General features: G+C 25.2%; 1 protein-coding gene across 4 annotated transcripts in view; it reads right to left on the minus strand.

The window, feature by feature from the left end:
- The window catches only part of LOC107173168 (uncharacterized), a 186136-nt gene that overhangs the window by 157699 nt on the left and 4334 nt on the right, over positions 1-24103 (minus strand). Inside the window, exon 1 of one of the 4 annotated variants that reach the window (XM_089227486.1) lies at positions 23139-23262. The exons of the other annotated variants lie outside the window; for them this stretch is intronic. The gene's annotated coding sequence lies outside the window, so the exon portion shown is untranslated. Of the gene's footprint in view, positions 1-23138; positions 23263-24103 lie in introns of those variants that run through there. 4 annotated transcript variants of the gene reach the window in all.

Here is a 24103-nt window from a genome sequence, read left to right on the forward strand (position 1 = left end):
AAAAGTTAAAAATATAGTATAATATGATCTAAAATATATGTTTGTGCATAAAAACAAAAAATTTATTAAGAAATTTCGACTGATTATTTCAACGCATTTATTATATAAAATACGAGCGATATAATATTATGGCTATAATCTATACCAACCAACCATATTTTTTTTAAATATAGAAATGTGATGCTTGATACTTTAAGCCCTATATATATAGCAGTTTCATTTTAATGAAGTACTTCATTGGAATAATTTTACCACATTTACATTTCAGCACTAAAATAATAAAAAGGTATCTCTTTATGAAATTTTTCCTTTAGATTTAGTTATAATATAGAAATTAAAAAAAAAAAATAGAATTTATTTACAATTTATTTGCTGTATTGAGCGTTAATATATTTTGATATGTTTTGTTTTATAATTAATAGTTGATAAATTGCATAGGTTTAAACAATAATAACAATAACTATCCATAAGATTACAACTAACAAAAATATGTTTTGCTTAAAAATTGGTTTGAGAAAGACATAGTCAACATTTTTGTTGTATAGGTTTAAGAAAAACTTATCATACCACCTGCACAAGCAAATTATATAAAAATAAAAATAATAATTTAAAATTATCCCAATGAAGTATAGTGAGTTATAAAATAATAATTAATATTTTCATAAGAAAATGAAATTTGTGTGAATGAATAGATTCAATAAGGTTTCGAATGATCAATTATTGAAGTCATTAAACATTATAGAACTACGTATGTACCTAATTGTGTGTATTTATTGTACTTGTACTCGGTTTATATATTATCATAGTAATGTATAGGTAACTAAACTATCTATTAGGTTTAGAATTTAATGGGTTTAATATTAATTTAAAACAATTGAAGATTGTATTGTAGTTTAAGTTATTAATCAGAACAATTACTTTAAAAAAAAAAAAAAAAAAAAGTCAAAACGCTAATAGAACACCAATCATTATAAGGTACTTAAAATTTGATTTCGAGTGAAAAAAGTATATTCCATTTATTCCGAAAATGCATTCCACAAACAAATTGGATATCACTATCTTTTTATGTTTAAGTGTCTTACGAAATGGCAACCTTTCAAATACCTACAAGACTATTGTGATTTTAAAACCCATCGTTACATTCGATTATGTTATACAAACACTGAATATGACATTTCTTGGTTTATAAACCGACGGGGGTGGAAATTGTTTTTATTAAATCAATATTCAATAACGATCATAATCTCCACTAGATTTTCTAAGAGGACTTGCAGAAAGAATATTTTAATAATTTAATATTTCTTTTTTATGCTAAATACGGTTTTGTATTCAACATTTCGTTGTATGATAAATTATACATGTGATCAGTATAAAGTACAATAATAGATATCATTTACCGATTCACACCTTTCTTAAAATATGTAAAAATGCTTGCTTATAAAAATAAAACAACATCGGATAAATATTCTTAATTTATACATCATTGTTTTCATAAGATATTTTACTTAGTTGTATTTAATTATAAAAATATCAATCGTTTAAAGAAAGTAAGATCTTAAATAAGAACGATCTAGATACATAACAAATCGGTATTATGAAAAATATCTATATTACATATAATAATTTAGTAGCGTAATTACATCGGAAGCCATTGAATAAAATAATAATGAGCGATTTTTTTTTTTAAATTATTCTTGCATATTTTTTATGTAAAATACTTGATTCGTCTATTTCAATTTCAAAATTCTATGCAATATCAATTTATTAATATGCATGTTGATAATAAATTATATTACGATGGTACCACAAATGTGTTAAAATTGAATTCCCGGATATTTTATAAAACTACTAAAATCGTTAAACAATATATATATGATATACATTTGTAAAATATAAGTGCACTGAAACTTAAATAATAATGATAGTAATACAATAATTAAATAACTATATAAAACATTTTATGTGTATAAAGCAACAAATTACAGCAGATATGACCATAAATATAATTCTCCAGTGACCGGTAATCGATGCATTTAATATTAAATCATATATAAGCGTTTAATGTACAATAAATACAAACGCACTTTTATAGTTTATATATGTATTCGGTTATCTAAGTGAAACCACTTATTCTTCTTATGATATACTTGGATTGCTTTTTCGACTTTTTTAGTAAAACTTTAACTTTTTTTTCGTGTAACTACTTTACATTATATATATATATATATATATATATATATATTATTTTTTAAATTAAAATTGTATATTATGCATATTGTGTCTTATTCGATTTTTATTCAAATATAGGTAGCAATTATTTTTTTATTTGAAAAATAATAATTGTGGAAACTAATACTAAACAATTTCCACGTCAACTTATCTTCCACTTACGTTTATTTATTACGGTCATATTACTTTTATTTCTAGGTTGCCAACATCTTATATTTTTAAATTATGTATATTATCGTTCAAGTGAGAAAAAACCACAAATTCAAAACATTTTCTGAACGTCTTCAACGGTGGTCTGGTGGCCTTTAAGTAAGACTTAATATTTTTTTTTTATTGCTTCATTTAACTACGTCGTTATATTAAATTGAATCATTCTACGTATTGATATAGATCCTGACGACAATCAACAAATCTGATGTGCATTCAGCGATACATCCATTAAAAATTACTAATGGGAACTGGGAACTCTGTCTCAAGAGTAACCCTTACCCCATGAACTAATATAATTGTGTACACAAACGTAATAATGATGATTACATCCGGACTCACTGAGTAACATCTAAAAGTCTCAACACCTCTCCCGATTCATCTTCTATCCAATACTAATCTGTCTCGTCAATACAACTAAAAACAACTGGATAACTTCATACTTATATGGTTTCTTTAGCCGTTGTTCTAAATTACATGAAAACCTGTTAAACCACTGCATTAGCTGGTAATTCTTCTGAACATAAAACTCAAAATACTAAAACAATTATGCAAAAATTGTATTATTCTTAAGCCGTGCAAGATTTCTAACTATCGAAAAAACCGTGAGTACTGAATTGGATAAATTAAATTTCCTAATTCATAAATAAACTCATCAAGTAAGTTATTACGAGTATAAGCCCACTTATCATGTAATTCAGTATTCGACAAAGCCTTAACACAAATATAACTAATTTATTGTAAAATCCATACTAAATCAACAAAATCGACCACTCAGTTCAAAACGCAAATATAGCATAGAGACCAATTATTAACGACTAAGAGGTATTACAAATGCGTGATTTCCACATTGTGACATTCATTCAATGTTTTCTGGTCTATTAATTATCACATATGCTTGTTGTTCAATTATGTGTATATAGAATATGAATTGACTTGTTTTTAATAGTAAATAAAAATAAATTTATTAATAGACCACTAATCAACAAACATGATGATTCAATAATATTTAAAATCAATTTCTGTACAACAAACGTCGTTGTTTGTTTTAATAACTAACTATAAGATGTTCAGTGTACATAGTGAATACAAAAATACTTAAGAATATTCTCTCTCTATTTAAATTATTTATTTATAATCTATATTCTGTTTACAATAAATAAATTTGATCTTACAACTGGAATATAATACAAAGGCGCGAAAAGAAGCCCACAAAAGGGCTAGAGGGGTATTCTTATAATTTAATTTTGTTTTTTTTACAATGAAACTGTAAACATACGTTATATTATAGTCAATGGGAATTACGAGACACCAATAGATTTTTATAATAACATAATAAATAATAATCGAACGAAATAATATTTGAACAATCTTCTAGTTATTTTGATAAAAAAAAAAAACAAAACAAATATGAAAAAGCAAATCTTTGCAGTGATAAAATCTTAAAAAAATATGCTTTTGAGATAACTCTATGAGCAAAACATATCTGAATTATTTAAAGCGCGTTGATCGAATAAAATTCCTGAGAAAAAAGTGTTGTTTGCATAAGCTACTAAAATCTTTAAAATTCTGTTTGCTATCATTTATTAATTTATACACATAAAGAAAATCAATCACGATTAAAAGATTAAAAATGCTATAAAATAAAATATATTATGTCAAATATTCCCAATGGCCTTAGTGGCCGCGGGATAATTAAAAAAAAAAAAAAAAATTATATCAAATTGAATTAGATATTTCTTGTATCCTAGTAATTAATCAAAACACTATAATATTCTTGATTTGTTTTCGATATTGTTATTATTTATAGGAATCAACAAAACAAGAGGAATAATAGAAATAAATAATTCAAAAAATGTACAGGCAGTATTTGAAAAAAAATCTATACAGTAAAATACAGAGCAGCGTTTTGTTCATATAAAAAAATTGTTCAAAAATTGTTTGGAAAAACTTTATCCTAATTTTAGCAATATCTATCTAACTAACTAACTGGATCAGAGGTTCTCAAATAGTTTTTCTGATTCCGCTCAAATTCATTACTGATCACACAATAATTAATGCTTAAGGCTAAAACTAGAACTGTTCAAAATATCAATACGTTTTTATTGAAACGAAAAGGCTGGACAAAATACAATATAAGTTATAACTTATAACGTTATAAGATATCTTTATTGTATCTATCAAAATTACAAAATTACGATTACGGATTATATTGATATTCTCTATGAATCGGGGTGTCATGCAATGTTAATGTGGATGTTACGGTGTCATGTGGTTTATTATGTGAGCAGTTTTGTGGTATAATTAGCTTAAAATTATACCTAAATATTTTGAAAATTTCACTGTACATAGAAAATAATAATTCATATAATTTCAAAAACCTTTAGGGCTATAAATAAATAATATATTTTGTTTAATATACAGAGTTACAGAGCATACACGTTGCTTTTGTTACCTTTCTTGTGTAATAAGCCCTAATGCATGATGATATGTGTATACTTATTTTAATATGTATTAGTATTGACTGCAATATTTTTTTAACCTTTTATAGGTCTATATAAATAAAATAAACAGTTATTTCTATCTGAAATTAAATCTAAAATATGCAATATAAATGTACGATTTCATAGAATATTACATTTGCAATTGGTTTATTAGAATTCTCACCATAGCTGTAGATGATTTCCTATTAAATGTTATAAATGGATAATATTACCAACAAGACTCTGGAGTCATTTCCAGTCCAAACATCTCTACTTCAAGAAATTTAAATTAATCCGTTTGAAAACTTCTATTTCGGTCAACTATACAAACTTTGGACTTTCACCGATCGTTCAAAGCAATTTTCGACTTCGATGTAATTAAGCTTGTAGCGTTGAAAGTGAAGATATGATTTGAAGGATGTTTCAAAAACATGTTTACGAACCTTTTCGGTTATTAGGTAAAAGTTCAATCAGGGTTTTTTAAAAGAACGAAAAAACAAATTAGTGTTTTTCTATTATATTCTACATTTATACTAGAATTATCTAAAAAATAAAAATAATGAACTTAGTATTTCATTTTATACAGTTTTGAAATTTCTATTATGTTTATAATATTACGTCATTTTGAAATTTAAAAAGTCAATGGCCAAAACTATTATTAAATTGTATGATTAATGTTTCTAAGTAGTAAGGTTTATAAAAACTTCTACATTTAAATATGAAAGTAAACTGAAAATTTTATCTCATCATGAAATTATACTATTATCGGTCAGTTAAAAAAAAATGTTTAATGTCCAGCAAATGAAACGATTTAAAGAACGTGAGACGTGAACAATGTCCATATTTATTTTGTTAAACTTGAATTATAATAAAATAAAATATTTGGTTTAAACTGTTTAAAGGACATTTTAGAAAATATGATAAAATTACTAGTTTATTCAGTACAAACAATTAACATCAAATTAACGATTAAATTAATTTAGTTTGGGTAATATCCTTATGGTTTTTAAATTAGGATAATAATCAATATTTAAAAAATAAACTTAACTAAAGTAAAAACTGGATACAAACCATGATGTAACAATCGGTCAATCATCTTACTCCTCTCACTTGGGTACAAGGTGTAGTGGGCTGCAGTATTCAATTTGAAGGCAATGATGCATTTTATGATTCAATAAAATAAGTCTGAGATATAAAGTTCGATTTAAATTGTATTTGTATTCAGTTTCAAATTGTAACTTGACTGTTATTTTATTCCTTGCGTTATCAAAACAACTAATGAGAAAAATAAAAAAATTACTTATAGGTATTAGGTAATATCGATCTCCAAAGTTTCTACATTCTCTCTTCTTCAAAAACAGTTATCAATGTTTTTATCGGTATAGTATGTTATTTTTAATTTTATTCTAGTTGGATAAAATATGATTGTTCATGCCTATTATTTTTCAAAAAATGATGGCCAAGTAAATTAACTTAAATAAAACGTATTTAATGTAACGTATTAAGTACTCATTTTAACTTAATATAATGTAAATCTGATTGCCTTTTTTACCTAATTTATAGTATGATATTACGGTGAACATAATAATGTTATTAAATACGGGCACAATTATTTTTGTTAACATTTCAAAAAAATATATATTTTCATTCATAACAATTAAACTATATGCTAGTCATTAGTATCTATATGGTGTACTTTTCTAATTTAATTTTAATCAGTTTATTTGATCATACCATATGAGAAATTAAAATAATATACAAAAAATTAATTGACTAGTTAGAAAAATGCATTTAAATAGTGTATAAAAATGTTTGTAAAAGAAAAACTGAAATAGGTATTACTTTGTATTATTTATATATATATTATATATATATAGAGAGAGAGAGTGAGAGAGAGTTAAAATTCACAATCAATTGTAGAAATTAACTTCAATTTAAAAGTTTGTTTGGATTTATTAAGTCGTATTCTTTTCCATAATATGAAATTGAGAACTAACATATAATTATAGTCATAACCTTTCCAATCGTAAAATTCAGATATTTTTAAGCGTGTTCAAAGCTTAATTAAAATGTTATCAGATTTGCGCAATGTTTAAACCATACACAAAATTAATATCCTCTCTATTATACTAATATTATTATGATCAAGCTAATTTAATTTATTCAATTAATAGTTCTCTGCACATCATACTCTTCATCATCCAATCAATTAATATGTAATAGTATACAAACATTCAAATTTATATAGGCATAACATCTAATCACTATCAATCACTGGCATGTTATCGAGTGACTATTAGTTGACAGTTATGTTATTTTAATAATATAAAGTTTAAAAAACGAGACAGTCTTCCAACAGGTGTCAAGTGTTTTTTCAGACGATTTTCAGTATAACTAATTTTTTATCATTAACGTCATTTTTAGAATACACACAACTCTAAATCAATAATACATATGCAACGTATCTGAATAACCATTAATCAAGGCTTAAAAAAAAAACGGCAAATTATTACAAAAGTGAAATTGTTTACAGTGTAAAGTGTATTAACTATAATAATTAAATTTAATGAATAATAAAAATGGTTGTTTAATTTTTTTTTTAAAACATTTGAAGCATGAAATACGGTTATTGCACGGGCAATAGAACTCAGTTGAAAGGTTTACCCTTTGGACATTTTATTTCAATATACATTTTAATTAATGAGCTGATGCACCGGTTACAATAAAATATTATATAATAATGATATAATTGTTCCACTTCTAAAGGATTCATAGTTTTTAAATGCATTGTTTAACTATGCTATATTGTAAACATCAAATTTTAGACAACAAGCAGGATTTTTATTCTTATAATTAAGTATGAGATGTATGAAAAGAAGCATAATGAAATATCAACCAAGAATCTTTAAATTTAAATATTATTCTCCACAAATAGATAACTATATCTGTGAATATTATACGATTGATATTACTCGACAATGTGTTATTATTGTTCCGTAATGTTACGTTGAACAAATTTTAACCATTTTCTGATAACTCGTTTTTCATAAATTCACTATATCTGCACCTTCATTTTATTATTAACTCAATTATTACAATATATATATAATATATTATATGTAAAATATGGGAATATAAGTACTGTTTTGTGGTGAGTATGATTAAAAAAAAAATGAAGCTCAATGAAGTGCATTACCCGGCTAATAATATTATATTATTATACCGAATATTCTGTTTAAACATTCATAAATCTCAAATAAATATTATAATTCATTTTTAGTTCACCACTTTGGATTATGATTAAACTGGATGTTTTTAAATGTACCATCCGTTTTTTAAATTTTAAAAAAGAAATGTTGCTTTAACCGTCAACACACGATTTTGCTCACAATGTTACCTATTGACTAAAAGATTTTCTGACATACACATCACCCAAAACTATGAGTCTGTAAAATTAATTTTACATATAAACTGTGCTTGCAGTTAGGATATTATCTGGGTCATAAATTGACTATAATCTGTATAATATCCACATTATTGCAAAATTATAAAATCCTCACAACTTTGAAGAGCAAAAAAAAAAAAGGATAGCAAATAATCATTGTTGGCTAAAAATAAGATTTTGCTCGCATTGTATCTGATGAATAAAAAAAAAACTGAAAGCACTATGAATAATATAGGATAATAAAACAGAGCTATAATATTGTGCTATAACTGTTTTTATTTTCTGGCTTTTGCCGAGTGTTGGGCGATATTAAATATTGTAGTAGTTGTGACCCGGTGTGTCGCTATACGGAATGGTTCACCAATCATGCTCACTCCCGTGTTTTCCTTTAATAATAAATTCATTCCAATTCTGGTTTTCGGAAGCTAAAAAAAACTTTTAAGATCCATGTTACACTAAAGTACTGATACTACTTAGACTTTTTTTCATTTAAAAAATGTCTTGGGATACCGATTTATTAATTCAGACCAAAACTACTCTTTTTACTGTAAATTAACTATCAAATATTTTTTTTATATATAATTTAGTAATTTTAAATATATTTATTATATAAATTAAAAATATTGACTAGTATTTTCTTTGTTATTAAAATATATACATTAAGAATATTAGGATAAATATAGTCCGTAAAAATGATTTCATGATTTAAAAATGAATTAATATTTATAAAGTTTTTATAGAAGTAAAATTAGTAGTAATTATTAGTAATTATTATTTTCAGACTACTTTTGCAAACAATGTAATTTTGATAGTTTAGTATTAATAAAATTATAATATATGATCTCATTTTTTCCAAATCTATTATTTTGGGCATATTTTCTAAGTGCACAAAGTTAATTAACTTAAGAACTTCTGATTTAAGTACATTAATATTTTCCAAAAATGCATTTCCAATCAATAATTGACAGAAAAGGGTGATTTTTATTTGCAGAAATAAGTTGGGAAAACCACAAAGCAGTCATTAATTTCAACAAAAAATACCTACTTACTTGAAAAAATTGTCCTTAAGTATGTCGAAAATTCTAAAAATCAGAATTTGAATAAATTCATTATAAAAATAAAAATGGTATTGAACATGCATGTTGAATCATCATCATCTGTATGAAATATATGATAGTGCTCCGTAGTATTTTACTCAACTATACACATTGTGATTATGGCATATATTTTTAACTCAACCTTTTCGACTTTTTCACGATGAAAAATATTATAGAAATATATATATTTTTTTTTTTTTTTTTTTTTATTAAGAACCCTCGGCGACATCGGCCATTGGGAACAATGGAATTCCGTTATTTACATCTAAAATTTACAATATTTACATTTGAATAAGTGTACTTTGTTTCTTTAAATTTTGTTTTGAAGTTCTGCCAAAGAAATAAAGTTGAATGTGACTGCGAGTGAAGAGTTGTTGTGACCGAGTGATTCTGCCAGGTGTTCAGGAAGATTTGATTCCAGTCTTGCATCGGTATATGATAGACATTCAGTCATAATGTGTTTAACTGATAGGTACGTGCCGCAAGTTGTAGAAATATATTATTATAATACCATGAGACAGTGGCGGTTCGAAGGGAGTATATTTGAATCACGTGATTCACAAATATATTAATGGGTGGTTGGGTGGGTAGGTCTTATGGTTGGAAAAGGTAGATTGGACCATTTTTGCAGGTTGGTATTTAAATATTAAATTATAAATAATAAATATAATATGTGTACTCAGCAGATAATGTACAATAATAAGTAATAACTAATAACTATATTTTAGGGTGGGTGGTGTAAAAATATTAAACGTGATTCGAGGGAAAAAAAGTTCAAGCCGCCACTGCCATGAGATGATTTCACTACTGCGTCATATTTTGTAACAACGAGCGACTGTAACTACATTTATAACACTGTAAACAATTCAAGAAATAACGGCATAATAATTATGTAATTTGGAATAAAGTTAAGTTTTTTTTTTACATACCTATACAATATAAATTATTTTATAATATAAGGGAAATATTTTTGACATTTTATTTTTGGATGCAAACATAAACTTGATTTCTTTAAAAATTACCTAAATTAAGAGTTAGTTAGAGTTTCAATTAATATTTCATTGGTACTTATTTATTTTCCATTGCTTAAAACATTTATATATTTCTTTAAGACATTTCGAATGTTTAATAAATGGACAAAACGTTTCTAATTAAATGCTGTTCTGCATTTTGTCAAGAAAACGTACTGAGATTATTATCAATTACATAGGCAAATTATATATTTTATATAGGTAGATTAGGTATGTATACTAAACCAAGTAAATCGAATAAGATACTTTATATTCTTCTTATAGTTGTTTTATATCAAATTTCATATAATAATATAATATTAATTGTTATGAATAACTATTATCATCATATAATACTGAATTTTTCTCAAGTCGCATTCGACCCTTTGATGAGCAAAATAGGAAGATATCGCTAAAAAAAATATAAAATACTGTAGTATAGTTAATTTTTACCATCGTCTATTTTACTTTATTTTGTTTGTCTTGACCAACTAATTGACACTAAATATTTTTACAAATACAATACATTTAATTTTTTTAAAATCTTTCAATGGTTTGTTCACAAGTCACGACGTAGGAAATGTTGAGTGTTTGAGGAACAGTGATTCTTCAATTTTCAAACATTATTCCTTATAAATATTAAATGCATTAATTCACGAAAACGACACACTTTAAACTTAGGAATCGTAACTCCAATTAATTATCTCAAATACCGGAATGAATTCAACGTAAAATAAATTACTAACCATAACAAATAAAGTACAAGATGACGTGGTGGCTAAAGAAGAAAAACAGCAACGATTAGTAACAAAAATCTCAACAGAAACCGACAACCCTTATCGTTAATAAAACTGGATGGATACTAACTTTTTTAATTATATTTTTCTTCTGAAATATCAAAGTGAAGATAAATAATGAAAACCAACTATGATACAATGGAAGTATAAATTAAAACACTAAATCATAAATAAAAGGAGCTGATAATTGCTATAAAAAAAAGTGAGCAATTAAATTTTTTTTTTTTCAATAATTTAATCATTCGAGTCAATAGTTTTGACAGTAGAATTAATTTAAACATATAATAAAATACTACCCTGTACACACAGTACTACTAATAAAAATGTATGCAGTATAATGCTATTGTTACAAAAGGTTTCCTATTTTTTTAGAAATGGCACTTCTTGGGTGAAATAATCATGAAGTTATACTAAATTTAAAACACTTTATTGCGTTTTGGTGAATTGGTTCTGCGTAATTTTTTTACATACTTCTGATTTCATATAATATGCAAAATATATATAAATATGAAATAAATAATATGTAAATGTTAAGATATCATTACTAGTAATGGTTTTATGAGACTACTGGAATCTATTCTGAATCGAATTTGCTCAAATTACTGCAAAATAATTTACAATATACATTTGTGCATCACAAACAATGAAATTTTTTCTTCACATTTTTGCTAAAAATCAAAATTAAATAAGTATATTTTAAATAATGTTTACTACAAAATATTTTATTACATTTAAGCCTATTGAAGAGTAAAATATAAAATGTTGTTGGTTTTACAATATAAAATAAAAGTTGAATGAAAATAGAAAACTCTGAAGTAAACCCATCTCATTCGTTACATAATCTACCTGTCAGCACAAAATTTTTTAGAATAAAAAAAATAACCCTAATTTATTTATAATTACATACCTTACACAAATTAAATTCAAAATAAAATAAATCGAAGTCATCAGCTAACAATATATTAATATAATAACGGTAAATATCTTACATCATTAAAATAAAATACGAACTTTAATGAACTTTGAATTGTAATGAATAAAAATTGTTATTGTTTATATTTAAAAAAAAATAAATAGAATTTTCCAGAACATTATTTAATTTTGGCAAACAATTTTTAATAACTGTTCTATACATTTAACTATGCAAGGTGAAAATGAAAGGAAAAGTTAGGGACTACCAACTAGTTGTCTTGTGAAAACGACTCATCAATCATCGTCTTATGTCGATTTCCATAGAAAAAGCTTCAAGCCTTTTTTTTATCTTCAGATTCACCGTTTGATCGATAGCGAAACAGTCACTTTGGAAAATGGATTGACAGACTAAACGGGTTAAAAGAAAAAGACAGCCCTATCTGTCTAATGACACTTTTTATCTTAATATTGTATACCACGAAAATAGAAAAAATAAAAGAAGTTTTCTTTTAAATATTTCTATAGACCGAAACATAATATAGATTTTTAAACCAGTATTTAAATTCGAAGAGATAAATAAATGGATATGCTTCACTATATTTTAATATTTTTATGGGTATTTATTCTATAATACTTCTTTAATAAATAAAGGTAAATTATCATGAACCATATACTTATTTTTATTTACATTAAAATAAATTTACCTATCTTCTAGCTACTTACATTTATGAAAATCGTAAATTTAACCTAAAATACAATCATGTGTATTCAATCGGTAATAATTTGATTAATGACTGATAATAGAATTTACAATCGATTGGCAGTTAAAGTAAATATGGTTGTTACAATTTATAATTTATAATATAGTTAGTTATTTTTACTTACCAGCGACAACACAATAATACAGATCGCCTAATCATGGATTAGATTTGAAATTTAATTGAACAAATGTTGATAGTTCAATTTTCGGTCTTTGCTCTATATACATAGGTACCATTAATAAGTAATATTTTCCATAAACTTATGTTTAAGTTATGTCTGAAAAAGTCCCGTAATTTTTCACTAATATAATTTGATTGTATTATAAGTCAATCCGGGGTATTTTTATTGTTGCTGTTATATTGTTAGTGTTATTTTAGGAATATTGCTGAATATTTGAGTAAGTAATAGATCCAAAATTCATTCCTGATTCTCATCAGTTGTCAATGATTCAAACAATGTAAACAACAATGTATATACACACAATGTTATCCAAACTTGCTATTTTGCTGGATCACTACTATTTATTAAAAAGTATTTAAGATATATAAACAAATTCTCAGACTTTTTAAATAATTCTGTGTCGACCGTCCAAAGTATACCTTTGTATAAAAGTAATAAGTTTACTGTATGTAAGTACCTTCTTATATATTTTACTCCCAAATGGTATCTAAGTTAATTTGATTATATTTGTTGAAACTAATTAATAATAGTGTTAAAGTAAAACTGTAATGATATATTTTAGTAAATAATATTATCAAACTAAAAGTATATAATATTATATATAAAAATTTAAATGATGATTCATTTTATAATCTATAGTTACATTTTACTAAGCGATTAGTTTATATTTTGATTATTTTAACTATTTTAAATATTACTTTTAACGCAATAGTATTTAATACTTTAATATCAATTATTTTGATACTAAATCAATTTCATTATATTTTAATATAATTTATTCAAATTATTTATTATTACAGAACATAAGAACAATAATAATTAAATATATTTTATAAGCAATAACAATTTAATATTATTTCCAGAAACATTGATACTGCAGATATCTAAAAGTTTCACTATCTACTCGTATTTTAGATTTTGTAATGTGAGTATAATGTATCGGTTTTGGAGTGATGTTTTATTTACTTTTTTCTTCATTGAACATTTTTTCGGTCCTTTTTTTTGTTTATCAAAAAAAAAAAAAAAACTACTGACAAACGCGTAAAATGTTGGGAAAAATGAAAATAATATACAAAGTTTTAAAACAATAACCGAAAATGCACTTTTACGGGGTTCATTTAAAATCGTTTATTGAATGTGAGGTACATGCCATTTAAAAAAAAATCAAGACAAAATTCGAACACCCGGTTTTTGTTTATAATGTGTGAACTTATTTCAATTTAAATCGTATATAAATAATACCTACTCTATAAATTCGATTTGTTTTTAAACTTTGACAGTCAAACATAAATCATAAAATTATATATATTTTGATTGTTATAAACTGCAGCTGTTTTTGATATTTTGAATATATGTTTTATAATATAAGTTTATTTAACAAATTATTATATTATAATGAGATTTTCGAATGTATCATAGGTAAGTATTTTATTTAAACAATAAAAGTCGTAGGTCAAATTGTTTTTTAAACCATGTAACTTATGTATTATATAATTTAAATCACATACTTAATATTATAAAAAACTAATTAAAAAAAATATATATATATTGACTTAGTACAAGATATAGATCTAAAATCAATATAATATTATTATAGTAAGTATAAGAAAAATAATACAACGTACTTAATTGATAAAATATAATAAACACAAAGTTATACCAACGGACGTTTCCATATAATATATCGATGAATAAATGGGTACGTTTGTGTGATGGAAGTAAGTTTTTTTTTGTACACAAGACTGAAAAAAAAATCAAACTCAACATGAAGTAATAAATTCCCATTAACAATTTATGCGACATACACAGATGAGTAGTGAAAAGTTAAGTTGTCGTACTTTCATTGATATTAAAAGTTTTAAAGAGCTAAAATTTCTTGATATATTATTACACACCTGCAATTGTATTGCCTGCTCACTTTTGACGAATGATGTGTTTTCCAATTTTAATCGGCCGTTTAGCAAGAACGCGCAAATTTATTTATTTTTTTCCATTTAGTTTGTTGCAATCTTCGTGTTGATATTGTTATTTAAAAAAGCACAAGTACACCAAAAAAGAGTAGGTCATTATAATATTCGTTTATTGGAGTCAGCCGTTGTTGAGTAGTATTGTGTACAGGCGTATAGCTCCTATACGACCTATACTGTTCACGTCGACGATCGATTCGTATTCCGACTTTAATCGGCTTTACATAAGAATACGCTATACTTCGTTTTTTTTTTTCATTTACAGTTAGATTGGGTGACATTTTTTGCCACAGTCGATCGTCCTTTTACTATAATTTATAATTTAAAACGGCGTAGGTACCCATAACTTAAAATAAGTAGGTTATTATACTATTATAGTGTAATATCCGTTAGGAATCCATTGAGTTATTGCGTATCGATATACACGCATACACATTATACAATATTTACCGTTAGCTAACCACATCATGTTTACAAACGAGACGAGAGAGAACAAAATAGAAAAAAAAAATTTTAAAAAACCCAAACACCAAAAGTCCAATAACTTAAACCGTATTAGGGTTCCCTTTGTTCCGGGAAGGGTTAATTAAAAGCAAATATCCGACATCCCCTATATTGTTTACATTTCATTATACTACAGCAGACATACAGTGACCGTAATATTATAAATTATGTATATTATATAAAACAACGGGGTGCCGCGTCGAGTTCGGATAACACGTCCATAGAAGGATCCATCCCCGGGAATCGGAACGATATTAATTTTTCATACTTTTTCAGCATAAATTCGTGTTGCTCTCACTCACCATCTGCCTACAATAAAATGTGCGAGAATTTACACCTTTACATACTAAATAATATTATAATGTAATGTACGTATATATATTGACTTCCACATCAGTCGTAACTATATACAGGGTGATTTTTTAAGTATGCTCGCCCCATTTTTATGCTTAAATTATGCATATATTCAAATTCTGATTTTTGGAATATTTAAGTGTAGTTAAAGGCGATATTTTTGAGTACTTGGATTTTTCACAACTTTTAAGGAGTATCCTGTAGCGATACTAACTTTGGTTTTTCAAACGACAACCTATATATTTTAAAGCAATATGTGATTCAGTTAATTTTTCTGAAAATTTTGACATATTGCAATCAAAATTCGAACGAAAACTTCCAGAGTTATTCTACTTGAAATACTAAGGAATAAGGATAAAAGTCTAATACTTAAATGCCTACGTTGTAAATGGATACACGTACATATTTCGCATTTGTGCTATTGTACACTATTGTTCGGTATTTTATTATAAGTAGGTATACCTGTGCTATACAAATATTAACGTTGCCTATAAGGTATACGAGGTAACATGGATAAAATAAAAAGGATATTATTTTATTCATATTTTCTTTTGTTTTGAAAATTGTTAATTGGATTTAAAAATAAAAAAAATTAAATTATTAACATATTGGCAATCAATACATTTTTGAAAAAAAAACGGTAGGGAGCCAATTCAACAGTAAATTCTTGGGAGCCAATTCAAAGGTACTTAGTAAGGGTAAAATATTGACTACCTACCTGTATTGGGGAGCCAATTCAATTGCTCCGACGCTATTCATAACTTAATTATCTTTAAGAATAAAATATGTATCCAAAAAAAGTATAACCTATGTATCATGGTAATAATATATATAATTCCATAATTCAATAATTTTTAGTTTGCCAAATCATTGGCAACAGTTTCCGAAGTTTTTATGTCTTTCAATAAAAAATTTAAATAATAATAATATACCAATGATGGTTATAAACACTTAAATGAAGTACTGGTATATTGATATAGTATATATCATGGACCCTCCTCCCCCAAACTAGGAACTCTTCAAATTAGGTTACTAATTTTGTAAGCGCTATATGGATTCGTTAAACGTATCATTGTTGTTACGTATAAAATAAAAACATTTCAACCAACTATTTATTGGATTTCATAAATCATATCATTATATAAACTCAGTTTGCCAGTGTCACATTTGCGGGTTGTGGGAAGAGAAGATTGGTGGTGATATGATGGACTTGGCCTTTTTTTAAAAAATATTTTTTTGCATTACGAGAAAATATTTGTTCGTCGATTGATATTATTATAACGCTTAAAATACTAGCATCTGAAGCAGTCGATAATACAATTTACATATTTTGGCGATGAACAAAGTCAAATGTGAAATTACAATGATAATAATTTATGATTCAAAAATTTTCCAAAAATAAACACGGGACATTATAATTATACAATTATTCATTATACACAATATTTTTATACGTTTTATAATAGCTATAACCTAAGTGGATATTGTATCAAAAAAAAAAAAAAATAGTAATTTTAATTTCAAATTATAGATGTAATAACTAACTGTGACTCTATATATGTATACATATAATGTCGGATACAAATAGGTTCTTTTTATCCATGATAATAATATAATTAAATGGTAACTGATAAGTAAAAATTTTTATATGCCATAATAATACATAAGAATAGCATTGATACCTACATACATTTAAAACTAAAAGAATTTATTAAATAAATGTATACATACTCGTTAGTCAATGGTAAAATATAGTAATATACCTAGTTGTTTTATTTCGGTTCAGCCAAAACATATTACAATTATTTAACCTTTGTGGTTACACGGGTTCTATATTATAGGTAATTCATTTTAGCAACGGTATTTTATGTTTAATTAGGTATGTAGTTATCACAATAATTTTAAGACATATCGTGTGGCGAAGGAATTTTGATTCGTTTCGCCTTTATTACCTATGTGTTTATCGGTGTGTAGTATAAATAATAAAATACGGTATGTGTTTAAACAATGGTGTACCTTACAGCATACTATATTATATAGTCTACATTATAATCATACGATTACATAATACAACGTACGCCGACAAGGTTGAAAGTAAATATTTTATCACTCTTCTGGTTAAATGAAAACAATGACACGGCAAAAGTAATTATTATTAATGGAATATTCACCGATATAACTATTATTTTTACTGCCGCTACTACTGTCTAATATAGATATTATTTTTATTTTTTACTATATTATGGGAATAATGTACGGCGTATGGGAAGCGTAGGAAAATGCCACGTATCGCCCCGACCGATATTAATAATATTTATTATATGTATTATACTATGTCAGACTTTTTTCATTTTTTTTTTATCGTGAATCGTTGTTGCAAGCACATGGGAAGATTGTTATTGCTACCACTACAAATACTTTACTCAGTGGCGTGCTCAGCTTTTTTAAAGAATAAATATGAATTTTTGACTATTTTCACACTACACGCTATTTAGCGCTAAATATGCTTTCATTGCTTTATCATATATTTTATATGACAAGAAAACTAAGGCGAAATGGGGATATGGCACTATCCTCCCATGAGCATGCTTCCGCTTCTACTGTTAATGTTATTATTACTATTATACTATTTTTACTACTCCTTCTACACTAGATTTTTGTGTGAGTTTAAATCGCAAACACTGGGGAAACTTTTCCTTATTGAGCAGTTCTTTCCCCGCAAATGCATAAAAAAGAAAACATGTTATCACAAATCATGTTTAACATTAATATGATTATATGACATACGTTTTCCCATTTCTATTGCCATATATTCCTAATTTACTGGTTACCTCTCTGTCGTTATTTTCCCTCTTCACTTGTAATCAACACTGAATCTATATATTATTAACCGATAACTTCCCTCTTCCACTTACTATTCAACATTTCACTTATTACTTTTTCTGGTTTCGCGGCTCCATTTTGATCTCGACCTAATGCTATCTTCTTCGCCTTCACTAAGGGTCGAATGTAAAAAAGATAGCAAAACAACGACAGTTTTTCTCCAAATCCAGCAATTCAAAGATGGAAAAAAAAATTTTTACTTGTATTTCAACGACTCACTAAGTATTGGTTTAGTCATACCATTAGCAATCATAATTTTGATACTGAATTTTGGGAAAAAAATCTTTGCAAATAAATCCCTTCAAGATATACCAATAAGAAAAAAAATCAATGGATAAAATGGTAAAATGAGATCAAACTTTAAAAACTTGTCCATCAACTATGCTTTTCTGGAAACTATACAAGAGTTTATAACACAACTCTCTCGATTTATAAATGGCCAAGGCAAGCAATAGTGACTCTTGAATGTTTAATGGATGCCGTTATTTTCGAGAGTACATTATATTGTTCAACTTTTATCTGAATAATTGTATGCATTACATCTATGAAAAATAATTTATAAAATACAAACTACACAACACATTATAATAATATGTGTATAATGCTATTATATTTAACCGTTTGACAATCATAAGCCCAAGAAAAAGATGTGAAATGAACATAATTTTAACAAAACTTAAAACATTTCAAATACACAATAAATGTATAATAATAATATCCATATTTCGTGTATTTCTTATTATAAATGGTTCATTTAAAACCTTTTTTAACTGCATACATAAGTGATAATGTGTATTGTGTACAATAAATTAATACATGTCTTCGTGGTCTAATTTTAAAAACTTTTTTACTCCTACCTATAGCTTGAAAAATATTTATTTTTATTTTTTATAAGTTATGTGAAACAGGGCAATAAACGATATGTTATTGAAATGCTTATTTTTGTATTTCTATACATATTTTTTCGGTCTATTCCTATTACAGAATAATTCTTTATTGTTAGTGAATATCTTTTCTGTAACAACAAACATAATTTATATTTAATTTTAATGTATAGGCACTTTCATACAACTTTTCATGGAATACATTGTAAAACATGCCAATAAAATAAAAAGTTATATTATTTTAAACGAGTTGAAATAACTCTAATTGATTATTATAATATATTTAAACTTTGTAGCGATGCCTAATTAGGTTTAGTTAGGTATTGATTGGTGATATCTTGTTTATTATTCAAAAACATATTGTAAAATATCGTACATGTCGTTCTTTCAAGGCAATAAACTCAAATATATTTTCAGCCTAGGGAAGTAAGGAATATGCGATTTTTATACTTAATTAATTAACAAACCATGAATCACAATAACTTAGTATAAACAATATTAAAATTATAAATTTCAGCGTAATCCGTTATCTATATCAGTATAATAACGCTATTTCGTCATCACGAAATAATTTATGAACTAAACAAATGTTTATGAATTTAAATTATGTAGACCAACCATGACCACCCGAAGATAGATGAGAATGCTGAATATGTGACTCACTGATAGTAATCCACATTTAAACGAAACCAATTCTGTGGTTTTCCTTCGTTCCCGTTAAACTTAGACATTTACGGTGAACGTAGAGAACTATTGTAACGGTTGTATTGACTATTGATCACAATGTTGTCAACTACAATTTTAAACATTTAAACAATTAGGAAAACAGGTGCGACAACCGCTAAGCAATTGTAATTTTTAACTTATATGATAATAAATAATAATACATTTTTTATTCATCCGATTAATCTCCTAATACTCAACTAAAAATTATATGAGTAAATTTTACTCTAATTCATGATGTATTGATATTTATTTAAGTAAACATAAATAATATCGAAGTAGTTTTCAAAGTATCGTATAAAAAAAAATTAGTATTCTAATTTAAAATAATAAATTAATTCAATTAAAATTGTAAACGAATTATTAGAAAATCTTTTTCTTAACAAAACATTTATCATTTACCAATAAATCCAGTGAACAAAATTCTTATAATGATTACGTATTTTAAAACTCTGCTTGTTAAATTAGCCATGGTTGTTAATTTTGAAATAACAATACAAAATTTAAAGATAGGTAATATAAAAGTAAGTGAAGATGGAAACTAAAAGCTATTAAGATGAATCTAAAAGACGTGTAACATGATAAAATCTAAAAAAAACTTAAATTTTTTTTTTTTTTTTATCTACAACAGTTTTTCGAATAATGCAGGTATTCATTTAAAACTACCTTTTAATCATTTATTAAATTTTAATAAATAAAAAGTCAAAGAGCAAAAATATAATTTAATGTGCTACAACAGGCATCCCTGACTATAATCATGAATCTATTTATATTAATAAAAAAAAATGTTTTTATCTATAAAATATAGGTACATCATAATTCATTATAAATATGATAACATAGTTAATCGTCTTGTAATCGATATTTAATAGTTGACCTTTTAACCTAGCTTACCCATATAATATTATTACGTTAATTTGAATTCAAAGCTCGAGAAATACTCCATCGTTTACCGGCATTTAAAAAATATAATTATCGGTTTTCAGCTACCATAACATATTTTTTATTATTATTTATTTCACATAACACTTTATTAATTTACTAATCTGATAAATATGTTAATATCTAATTTTTACAATAATCCATCTAGGTACTAAGCTTATAAAATTATCATTATAATTTGTGTATAAATATATGTATTTGTTTGACTTGCTCGATACCCAATTATTAACAATAAAGTTATAACTAACAATTAATAAAAATATGTATTTCAACATTAATAATATTTAAATCACGTGATCTTAGTGGCGCAACAAGGGGAGGCGAGTGCAAAAAGGTCTTTAGCACACCCAAGTTAAAATTTAGCATCTCTTGTTTTTTATATATAATTATTATTATAAACATAATACTATGAATTTTATGTTTTTAAATTATTAGACATTTCCTGAAAAAAATATATAACTGTTTGGTCGTATAATATAATTCGTTATTTATCTTTGTTGAATATTGAAAAAGATTTAATCAATCAGATAAACACTGAAACTATTTTGAATAAATATTGCATGATTTCAAATGTATAAATTATTATTTATTTAAACAGGATTATGAAATTAAAATGTTTCAATATGTTTTTGATATTGTATTAAAAAAAGAGTATTATAAATATTGTTAATTTTTTTTAATTTTGTAAAAAGTCTTAATATATATTTTAAAGTTTTGATGTATCGATTAATGTTGGTCTATGTGTAGGGGGTGTGGGGAGGCTTTGCTCCCCACGGCTCTGTGACGTATTTACAGATTTCGCTTTAGAGATCTAGTTGCGCCTATGCGTGGCCTTTTTAATATCTAGTCAACTATAATATTTAAAGATAATATTATATTTAACATTAAGTATTTTAATGTTTATGTGTTTTTATAGTCCATGTATATACATATTTTTTTTATCGATAGTAAATAAACTAATATTATTTAAATACTGTTTCCAAAATACATTTAAATCTATTTTAAATGAAATATAAAACATTTTAAAATAAATCTTGTTTGCGCAATATAAAATTGCAAATCCTTTTTTTTCACATAATATTAACGTTTTGAAAACAGATTAGTGTTATTATACATATTACAGCTAAGGTAACCTAAATATATAAATTAACCAAGTATCATATACCTACTTCATAATATAAATCCTTTTATAAGCTAGCCTAGATACAGGGTTTTCTTATCTTACACATTTAGTTTGTTTATTTAGGTCACTTATAGGTATTATTTACACGCTGCTATGGGACGAAATATATTATAATCATCACAATTAACTATACTTTATTAAAAAAAAAAAAAAGGAGAATAGAAAATACAACATAATAAAACTGAGTGCGCATCTAAATAAGTTATTGGTGTTAATATTTCCATTGTTTAAATTAGCAACATATTTTTCATTATTCAAATATCGTTTATGAAGTATAGTGGCAAAGTATAGAATAAAAATGATATGTAAATAATTTATGACTACCGTATTTAATTATCCAAGTAAACATAACTTGAACCACGTTGATTGCATGTTTTTGTCATAAAGGAAAAAAAATTCTAACTAATGCAGCATAATATTACTAAAATGCAAGAAAAATTTTCCTCTAATATACGATAAAAGAAAATAATAGATTCATTATTTAAAAAAAGAAAAATACCAAAATCGTGAAACTAATAGAAGAGAACTAGGTTAAAAAAAAATTGAAAAAAGTATTTACTTTATAATTATTACTACCTTCAAAACTTAGGTTACCAAGTCAAATCTAAACAATCACTAATTCAGTGACGTATAATGCACCTCCTGAGCTGAATTGTTCGTTAGACGTCAAATGATTTTTTTCTTTCAGTTGTGCCACAACAAAATCAATTTGAAAAATATACTATAAAAAAAAATAGATATTTAAATAAAGAACATTAAATATTTTATAATAATATAATACTTAATACGTTTATAAGGATGTTTACAAAGAGACAAGTATTACTATATACAATGATTTTAATAAATATCATTCAAAATCTCGACATTGCTGTATATATTTACAGACTTGAGATAAAAAAAAAAAAAATTAAAAAAAGTATTTGGAATAAATACTCAGATACTTATGAAATATAGTATAACGAATATAGATTTCAATATACCATAAGATACTATAAAAGTATTTAAGATATTTTTTGTTTTAAATATTAAAAAAATGATATTATGGTTAATGATAAAATATAATTAAATATACTGCATTTATATTTTATATAACTTAACTGTGACAACTTTTAATTCACAACATAAAAATAAATATTGTAACTAAACATTTTATTTTAATACTATAAAAGTGTTAAAAATACTTGAAAAGCTTTACGAGTACTTCATTTAGATTTCTAATTCCAAGTCTACATACTTTCATATATAATATATGTATTATACATTTTTTTTTTTTTATTATTAACAAAATAACATTTACAATCTGTACATAATAAAATACAATAAGCAAATATGTTTACAATTATAATAGTGACTTTGGATCAGTGGCGGACTGGACGACCGGGATACCGGGAAATTTCCCGGTGGGCCTCTGCTGGTATAAAATATATATTTATTAATATTATAATGGTGAAATAATAAATTAAAATATTATCTAATAACTAATAAGTACCTATGTAATATCAAATATTATTAAACATAAAAACCTAGCTTTCTGATTAGGT

This window comes from Diuraphis noxia, unplaced genomic scaffold (genome assembly GCF_037042655.1).
Source record: "Diuraphis noxia isolate RWA-SAM2 unplaced genomic scaffold, SU_Dnox_SAM2 contig0004, whole genome shotgun sequence".
Taxonomy (NCBI): domain Eukaryota; kingdom Metazoa; phylum Arthropoda; class Insecta; order Hemiptera; family Aphididae; genus Diuraphis; species Diuraphis noxia.